Here is a 7,671-nt window from a genome sequence, read left to right as displayed (position 1 = left end):
CTCTCCAGTTTCTTTATGGAGTCACTCAGAGAGCTATGAGTTTACTTTCATTGTGTTCCATAACTTTGGGAGTGTCGTGCCTTCATTTCATTAAATTCTATAGTCTTGTCTTTGTTTATTTCTTCCCTGACCAAGTTATCATTGAATAGAGTGTTATTCAGCTTCCACATGTAATTGGGCTACCTATTAGTTTGTGTTGCTGTTGAAGACCAGCTTTAATCTGTGGTGATCTGATAAGATGCATGGGATTACTTCAATCTTCTTGTATTGGTTGATGCTTGTTTTGTGTCTGATTATAAGGTCAATTTTGGAGAAGGTACCATGAGTTGTTGAGAAAAAGGTATATTCATTTGTTTTATGGTGAAATGTCCTGTAGATATCAGTTAAGTCCATTTGGTTCATAACCTCTGTTAGTTTCACTGCATCCCTGTCTAGTTTCCTTTTTCATGATCTGTCCATTGGTGAGAGTGGACTGTTGAAGTCTCCTACTATAATTGTGTGAGGTTTATTGTGTATTTTGCTTCAGTAATTTTTTTTTACTAATGTGGGTGCCCTTGCATTTAGGACAAAGATGTTCAGAATTGAGAGTTCATCTTAGTGGATTTTTTCCTTTGATGTAGTGTCTTTCCCCAACTTTTTGATAACTTTTGATTGAAAGTCTATTTTATTGGAAAGAAGAATTGCTGCTCCAGCTTGTTTGCTGGAACCATTTCCCTGGCATTTTTTTTCCAGTCTTTTACCTTTAGTGCCTGTCTTTGTCACTGAGGTGGGTTTGCTGTATGCAGCAAAATTCTGGGTCCTATTTACTTATCCAGCCTGTTAGTCTATATCTTTTTATTGGGGAATTGAATCCATTGGTGTTGAGAGATACTAAGGACCAATGATTATTGCTTCCTGTTATTTTTGTTGTTAGAGGTATAATTATGCTTGTGTGGTTCTCTTCCTTTGGTTTTATTGTGAGAAGATTAATTTCTTGCTTTTCTTTTCCTTCTATTATCCCATGTAGGGCTAGATTGGTAGAAAGATGTTGTTTAATTTTGGTTTTGTCATGGAATATCTTGGTTTCTCCATTTATGGTAATTGAGAATTTTGCTGGATATAGTAGCCAGGGCTGGTATTTTTGTTATCTTAGGGTTTGTATGACATCTACCCAAGGTCTTCTGGTTTTATAGTCTCTGTTGAGAAGTCTGGTGTAATTCTAATGGGTCTCCCTTTATAGGTTACTTGACATTTTTCCCTTACTGCTTTCAATACTCTTTCTTTGTTCTGTGCATTTGGATTTTTAATTATTATGTGACAGGAGAAATTTATTTTCTGGTTCATCAGTTTGGTGTTCTAGAGGCTTCTTGTATATTCATGGGCATCTCTTTCTTTAAGTTAGGGAGGTTTTCTTTTATAATTTTGTCGAACATATTTGCTGGCCCTTTGAGCTGGGAATCTGTACTCTCTTCTATACCTATTATTCTTATGTACCAGTCTTTTCATTGTTCCTGGGTTTCTTGAATGTTTTGAGTTAGGAGCTTTTTGCTTTTTGCATTTTCTTCACTGTTGTGTCAATGTCTTCTGTGGTATTTTCTGCCCCTGAGATTGTCTCTTCTATTTCTTGTGTTCTGTTGTTGATGATCTATGACTACTTGTTACTACTTTGTATCCAACCCACTTTCCTGGTAAAAGAAATCTCAACTCAATCAGTTAACAAACCAAGATATAAGCCTAGATTGGACAGATCTCCCACTACACTACTTTATTTCCATCTATGTTATCCCATATAACTTGCAGTTAGTTTCTCCAGGCTAAGAGCTGCTCTTTCTGCAGCTTCTCTGTTGATTCCTCATAGCTCCTCCTCCTCGTGGCTCCTTCCCTAAACTCTTAGCTCCTCCTCCAACCTCCTGTCCAATCATTTGGCTCAAGCCTTTATCTGAAAAGTTAAGGTGGGGAGAAGGTTCTGCCGTCCCTGTGAGGAGTAGAATTAGCATCAAAATACAAGCCCAGGGCTAACCACAAAAACTCCTGATCTCTTTCCTAGGTTTTCAGACCTCCAGGGTTGTCTCTTTTTGTGATTTCTTTATTGTTTCTATTTCCATTTTTAGATCTTGGATGGTTTTGTTCAATTCCTTCAGCTGTTCGATTGTGTTTTCCTACAATTCTTTAAGGGATTTTTGTGTTACCCTTTTAAGGGCATGGAGCTGTTTAACTGTGGCCTCCTGTATTTATTTAAGGGAGTAATTTATGTTCTTCTTAAAGTTCTCTATCAGCATCATGAGATGAGATTTTTTAAATCTAAATCTTGCTTTTCTGGTGTATTGGTATATCCAGGGCTTGCTGTGGTAGGAGAACTGAGTTCTGATGATGACAAGTATCCTTTGTTTCTGTTGGTAGGGTTCTTTTTTTTTCTACATACTTTGTTTACATTCCAAATGATTTTCCCTTTCCTGGTTCCCCCCTCCCCATAAGTCCCATAAGCCCTCTTCTCTATGCCCATTCCCCAATCAAACGACTCCCAATTCTCTGTTCTGGTACTCCCCAACAATGCTGCATCAAGCCTTTCCAGGACCAAGGACCTCTCCTTCCTTCTTCTTGGGAATGATTTGATATGTGAGTTGTGTCTATGGTATTCAGAGCTTCTGGGCTAATACCCACTTATCAGTGACTGCATTCCATGTGTGTTCTTTTATGATAAGTTACCTCATTTAGGATGATATTTTCCAGTTCCAACCATTTGCCTAAGAATTTCATGAATTGGTTGTTTTTAATTGCTGAGTAGTATACCACTGTGTAAATATACAACATTTTCTGTATCCATTCCTCCATTGAGGGACATCTGGGTTCTTTGCAGCTTCTGGCTATTATAACTAAGGCTGCTTGGAACATAGTGGAACATGTGTCCTTATTGCATTCGGGGAATCCCCTGGGTATATGCCCAGGAGTGGTACAGCAGGGTCTTCCAGAAGTGCCATGCCCAGTTTTCTGAGGAACCACCAGACTGATTTCCATAGTGGTTGTACCAAATTGCATTCCCACCAGCAGTGAAGGAGTGTTCCGCTTTCTCCACATCCTCGCCAACACCAACTGTCTCCTGAGTTTTTAAACTTAGCCATTCTGACTGGAGTGAGGTGAAAATTCAGGGTTGTTTTGATTTGCATTTCCCTAATGACTAATGATGCTGAACATTTCTTAAGGTGCTTCACAGCCATTTGAAGTTCTTCAGGTGAAAATTCTTTGTTTAGCTCTGTACCCCATTTTTAATAGGGTCGTTTGGTTCTCTGGAGTATAACTTCTTGAGTTCTTTGTATATATTGGATATTAACCCTCTATCGAATGTAGGGTTGGTGAAGATCTTTTCCCAATTTGTTGGTTGCCATTTTGTCTGTTTGATAGTGTCCTTTGCCTTACAGAAACGTTGTCATTTTATGAGGTCCCATTTGTCAATTCTTGATCTTAGAGCATAAGCTATTGGTGTTCTGTTCAAGAAATTTTTCCCATGTGCCCATGTCCTCAAGGGTCTTCCCCAGTTTCTTTTCTATTAGTTTCAGTATGTCTGGTTTTATGTGGAGGTCCTTAATCCACTTGTAGTTGAGCTTAGTACAAGAAGATAAGAATGGATCAATTCACATTCTTCTGCTTGCTGACCTCCAGTTGAACTAGCACCATTTGTTGGAAAAGGCTATGTTCTTTCCACTGGATGTTTTCTGCTCCTTTGTCAAAGATCAAGTGACCATAGTTCTGTGGGTTCATTTCTGGGTCTTCAATCCTATTTCATTGATCTTCCTGCCTGTCACTATACCAATACCATGAAGTTTTTAACACTATTGCTCTGTAGTACTGCTTGAGGTCTGGGATACTGATTCCCCCAGAAGTTCTTTTACTGTTGAGAATAGTTTTAGCTATCCTGGGTTTTTTGTTATTCCAGATGAATCTGAGCATTGCTCTTTCTAATTCTATGAAGAACTTAGTGGGGATTTTGATGGGGATTGCATTGAATCTGTATATTGCTTTTAGCAAAGTGGACATTTTTACTATATTAATCCTGCCAATCCATGAGCATTGAATATTTTTCCATTTTCTGAGGTCTTCTTTGATTTCCTTCTACAGAGACCTGAAGTTCTTGTCATACAGATTTTTCACTTGTTTGGTTAGAGTCACACCAAGATACTTTATATCGTTTGTGGATATTGGGAAGGGTGTCATTTCCCTAATTTCTTTCTCAGCCTGCTTATCCTTTGAGTATAGGAAGGATACTGATTTGCTTGAATTGATTTTATATCCAGCCACTTAGCTTAAGTTATTTGTCAGCTGTAGAAGTTCTCTGGTGGAATTTTTTGGGTCACTTAAGTATACTATCATATCATCTGCAAATAATGATAATTTGACTTTTTCCTTTCCAATTTTTATCCCTTTGATATCCTTATGTTGTCTAATTGCTCTAGCTAGAACTTCAAATACTATATTGAATGAATAGGGAGAGAGGGGGCAGCCTTGTCTTGTCCCTGATTTTAGTGGGATTGCTTCAAGTTTCTCCCCATTTAGTTTGATGTTGGCTACTGGTTTGCTATATATTGCTTTAATTATGTTTAGGTATGGGCCTTGATTTCCGGTTCTTTCCAAGACTTTAAGCATGAAAGGATGCTGAATTTTGTCAAATACTTTTTTCAACATCTAATGAAATTACCATGTGGTTTTTTGTTTGAGTTTGTTTATGTAGTGGATTGCATTGATGGATTTCCTTATATTGAACAATCCCTGCATTCCTGGGATGAAGTCTACTTGATCATGGTGAATGATCGTTTTGATGTGTTCTTGGATTCAGAGGGCAAGAATTTTATTGAGTATTTTTGCATCGATATTCATAAGGGAAATTGGCCCAAAGTTCTCTTTCTGTGTTGGATCTTTGTGTGATTTTGGTATCAGCATAATTGAGGCTTTATAGAATGAGTTTGGTAGTGTTCCTTCTGTTTCTGTTTTATGGCATAGTTTTAAGAGTATTGGTGATATGTCTTCTCTTTGAAGGTCTGATAGAATTCCACACGAAAACCATCTGGTCCTGTGCTTTTTTAGGTTGGAAGACTTTCTATGACCCCTTCTATTTCTTTAGAGGTTTTGGGACTGTTTAGATGATCTATTTGATCCTGTTTTAATTTTGGTATCTGGTATCTGTCTAGGAAATTGTCCATTTCCACCAGATTCTCCAGTTGTGTTGAGTATAGGCTTTTGTAATAGGATCTGATGATTTTTTTTTTTTTTTTTTTACTTTCCTCAGTTTCTGTTGTTATATCTCTCTTTTCATTTCTTTGGGGTTTTTTGTTTTTTGGGTTTTGTTTTTTGGGTTTGGGGATTTTTCTGTTTTTTTTTTTGTTTGTTTGTTTGTTTTTGGTTGGTTGGTTGGTTGGGTATTTTTTTTTTTTTTTGGTTTTTTTTTTTTTTTTTTAGACAGGGAAGTGCTGGCTGTCCTGGAACTCACTCTGCAGACCAGGCTGGTCTGGAACTCAGAAATTTTCTGCCTCTACCTCCCAAGTGCTGGGATTGAAAGCATGTGCCACCACCGCCCTCCCTTTTCATTATTGATTTTGTAAATTTGGATACTGTCTCTGTGCCCTTTGGTTAGTCTGGCTAAGGGTTTATCTATCTTTTTGATTTTCTCAAAGAACCAGCTCCTGGTTTTCTTGATTCTTTGTATGGTTCTCTTTGTTTCTACTTGATTGGTTTCAGCCCTGAGTTTGATGATTTCCTGTCTCCTACTCCTCTTGGGTGAATTAGCTTCTTTTGGTTCCAGAACTTTCAGGTGTGCTGTTAAGCTGCTAGTGCATGCTCTCTCCAGTTTCTTTTTGGAGGCACTCATGGCTATGAGTTTTCCTCTAAGTTCTGCTTTCATTGTGTCCCATAAATTTGGTATGTTGTGCCTTCATTTTTATTAAATTCTAAACAGTCTTTGATTACTTTCCTTATTTCTTCCTTGACCAAGAAGGTGTCATTGAGTAGAGTATTGTTCAGTTTCCATGTGTATGTGGGCTTTCTGTTGTTTTCGTTGCTATTGAAGACCTCTGTTACTCCATCGTGATCTGATAGGAGGCATAGGATTAGTTCGATCTTCTTATATTTGTTGAGGTCTGATTTGTGACCAATTATATGATCGATCTTGGAGAAGGTACCACGAGGTGCTGAGAAAAAGGTATAATCTTTTGCTTTAGGATGAAATGTTCTCTCTCTCTCTGTCTCTGTCTCTCTGTCTCTCTCTGTCTCTCTGTCTCTCTGTCTCTCTGTCTCTCTCTCTCTCTATATATATATATATATACACACACATACAACTATTGGTCCAAAGCGTCAATTAGTTTTACTGTGTCCCTGTTTACTTTTTGTTTTCCTGATCGGTCCATTGAGGAGAGTGGAGTGTTGAAGTCACCCACAATTATTGTGTTAGGTGCAATGTGTGCTTTGAGCTTTAGGAAAGTTTCTTTTACAAATGAGGGTGCCCTTCCATTTGGAGCAGAGATGTTCAGGATTGAGAGTACTTCTTGGTAGATTTTTCCTTTGACCAATAAGAAGTGTCCATCCATCTCTCTTTTGATGACTTAGTTTGAAAGTCAATTTTATTTGATTTTAGAATGGCTACTCCTGCTTGTTTCCTGAGACCATTTTCTTTTAAAATTGTTTTCCAGTCTTTTACTCTGAGGTAGTGTTTGTCTTTGACACTGAGGTGTGTTTCCTGTATGCAGCAAAATGTGGGGTCCTGTTTATGTATCTAATCTATATCTTTTTATTGGGGAATTGGGTCCATTGATGTTAAGAAATATTAAGGAATAGTGATTATTACTTCCTATCATTTTTGATGTTATTTTTATATTTGAGTGCTTATCTTCTTTTAGGTTTGATGAAAGGAGGTTACTATCTTGCTTTTTCCAGGGTGTAGTATCCCTCCTTGTGTTGGTCTTTTCCACCTATTATCCTTTGTAAGGCTGGGTTTGTGGAAAGAAGTTCTGTAAATTTGGTTTTATCATGAAATATCTTGGTTTCTCCATCTATGGTGATTGAGAGTTTTGCTGGGTATAGTAGTCTTGGCTGGCATTTGTGTTCTCTTAGAGTCTGCGTGAGATCTGCCTAGGATCTTCTAGCTTTCATAGTCTCTAGTGAGAAGTCTGGTGTGGTTTTGATAGGTCTTCCTTTATATGTTACTTTGGCTTTTTCTCTTACTACTTTTAATATTCTTTCTTTGTTTAGTACATTTGGGGTTTTGATTATTATGTGACGGGACGTATTTCTCTTCTGGTACAGTCTGTTTGGAGTTCTGTAGGCTTCTTGTATATTCATGAGCATCTCTCTCTTTAGGTTACGGAAGTTTACTTCCATAATTTTGTTGAAGATATTTGCTGGCCCTTTAAGTTGTAAATCTTCACTCTCATCTATCCCTATAATCCTTAGGTTTGGTCTTCTCATTGTGTCCTGGATTTCCGGGATGTCTTGGGTTACAAGTTTTTTGCATTTTACATTTTCTTTGACTCTTGAGTCAATGGTTTCTATGGTATCTTTGGCATTTGGAATTCTTTCTTCTATCTCTTGTATTCTGTTGTTGATATTTGCATCTATGATCCCTGATTTCTTCCCAAGTTTATCTATCTCCAACGTTGTCTCGAATTTGTGATTTCTTAGTCAATTTTACTTCTGTTTTTAGATCCTGGT

The sequence above is a fragment of the Apodemus sylvaticus genome, chromosome 13 (genome assembly GCF_947179515.1).
Source record: "Apodemus sylvaticus chromosome 13, mApoSyl1.1, whole genome shotgun sequence".
Lineage (NCBI taxonomy): Eukaryota > Metazoa > Chordata > Mammalia > Rodentia > Muridae > Apodemus > Apodemus sylvaticus.
The sequence above is the reverse complement of the archived record's forward strand: the minus strand, read 5'-3'. Positions refer to the sequence as shown.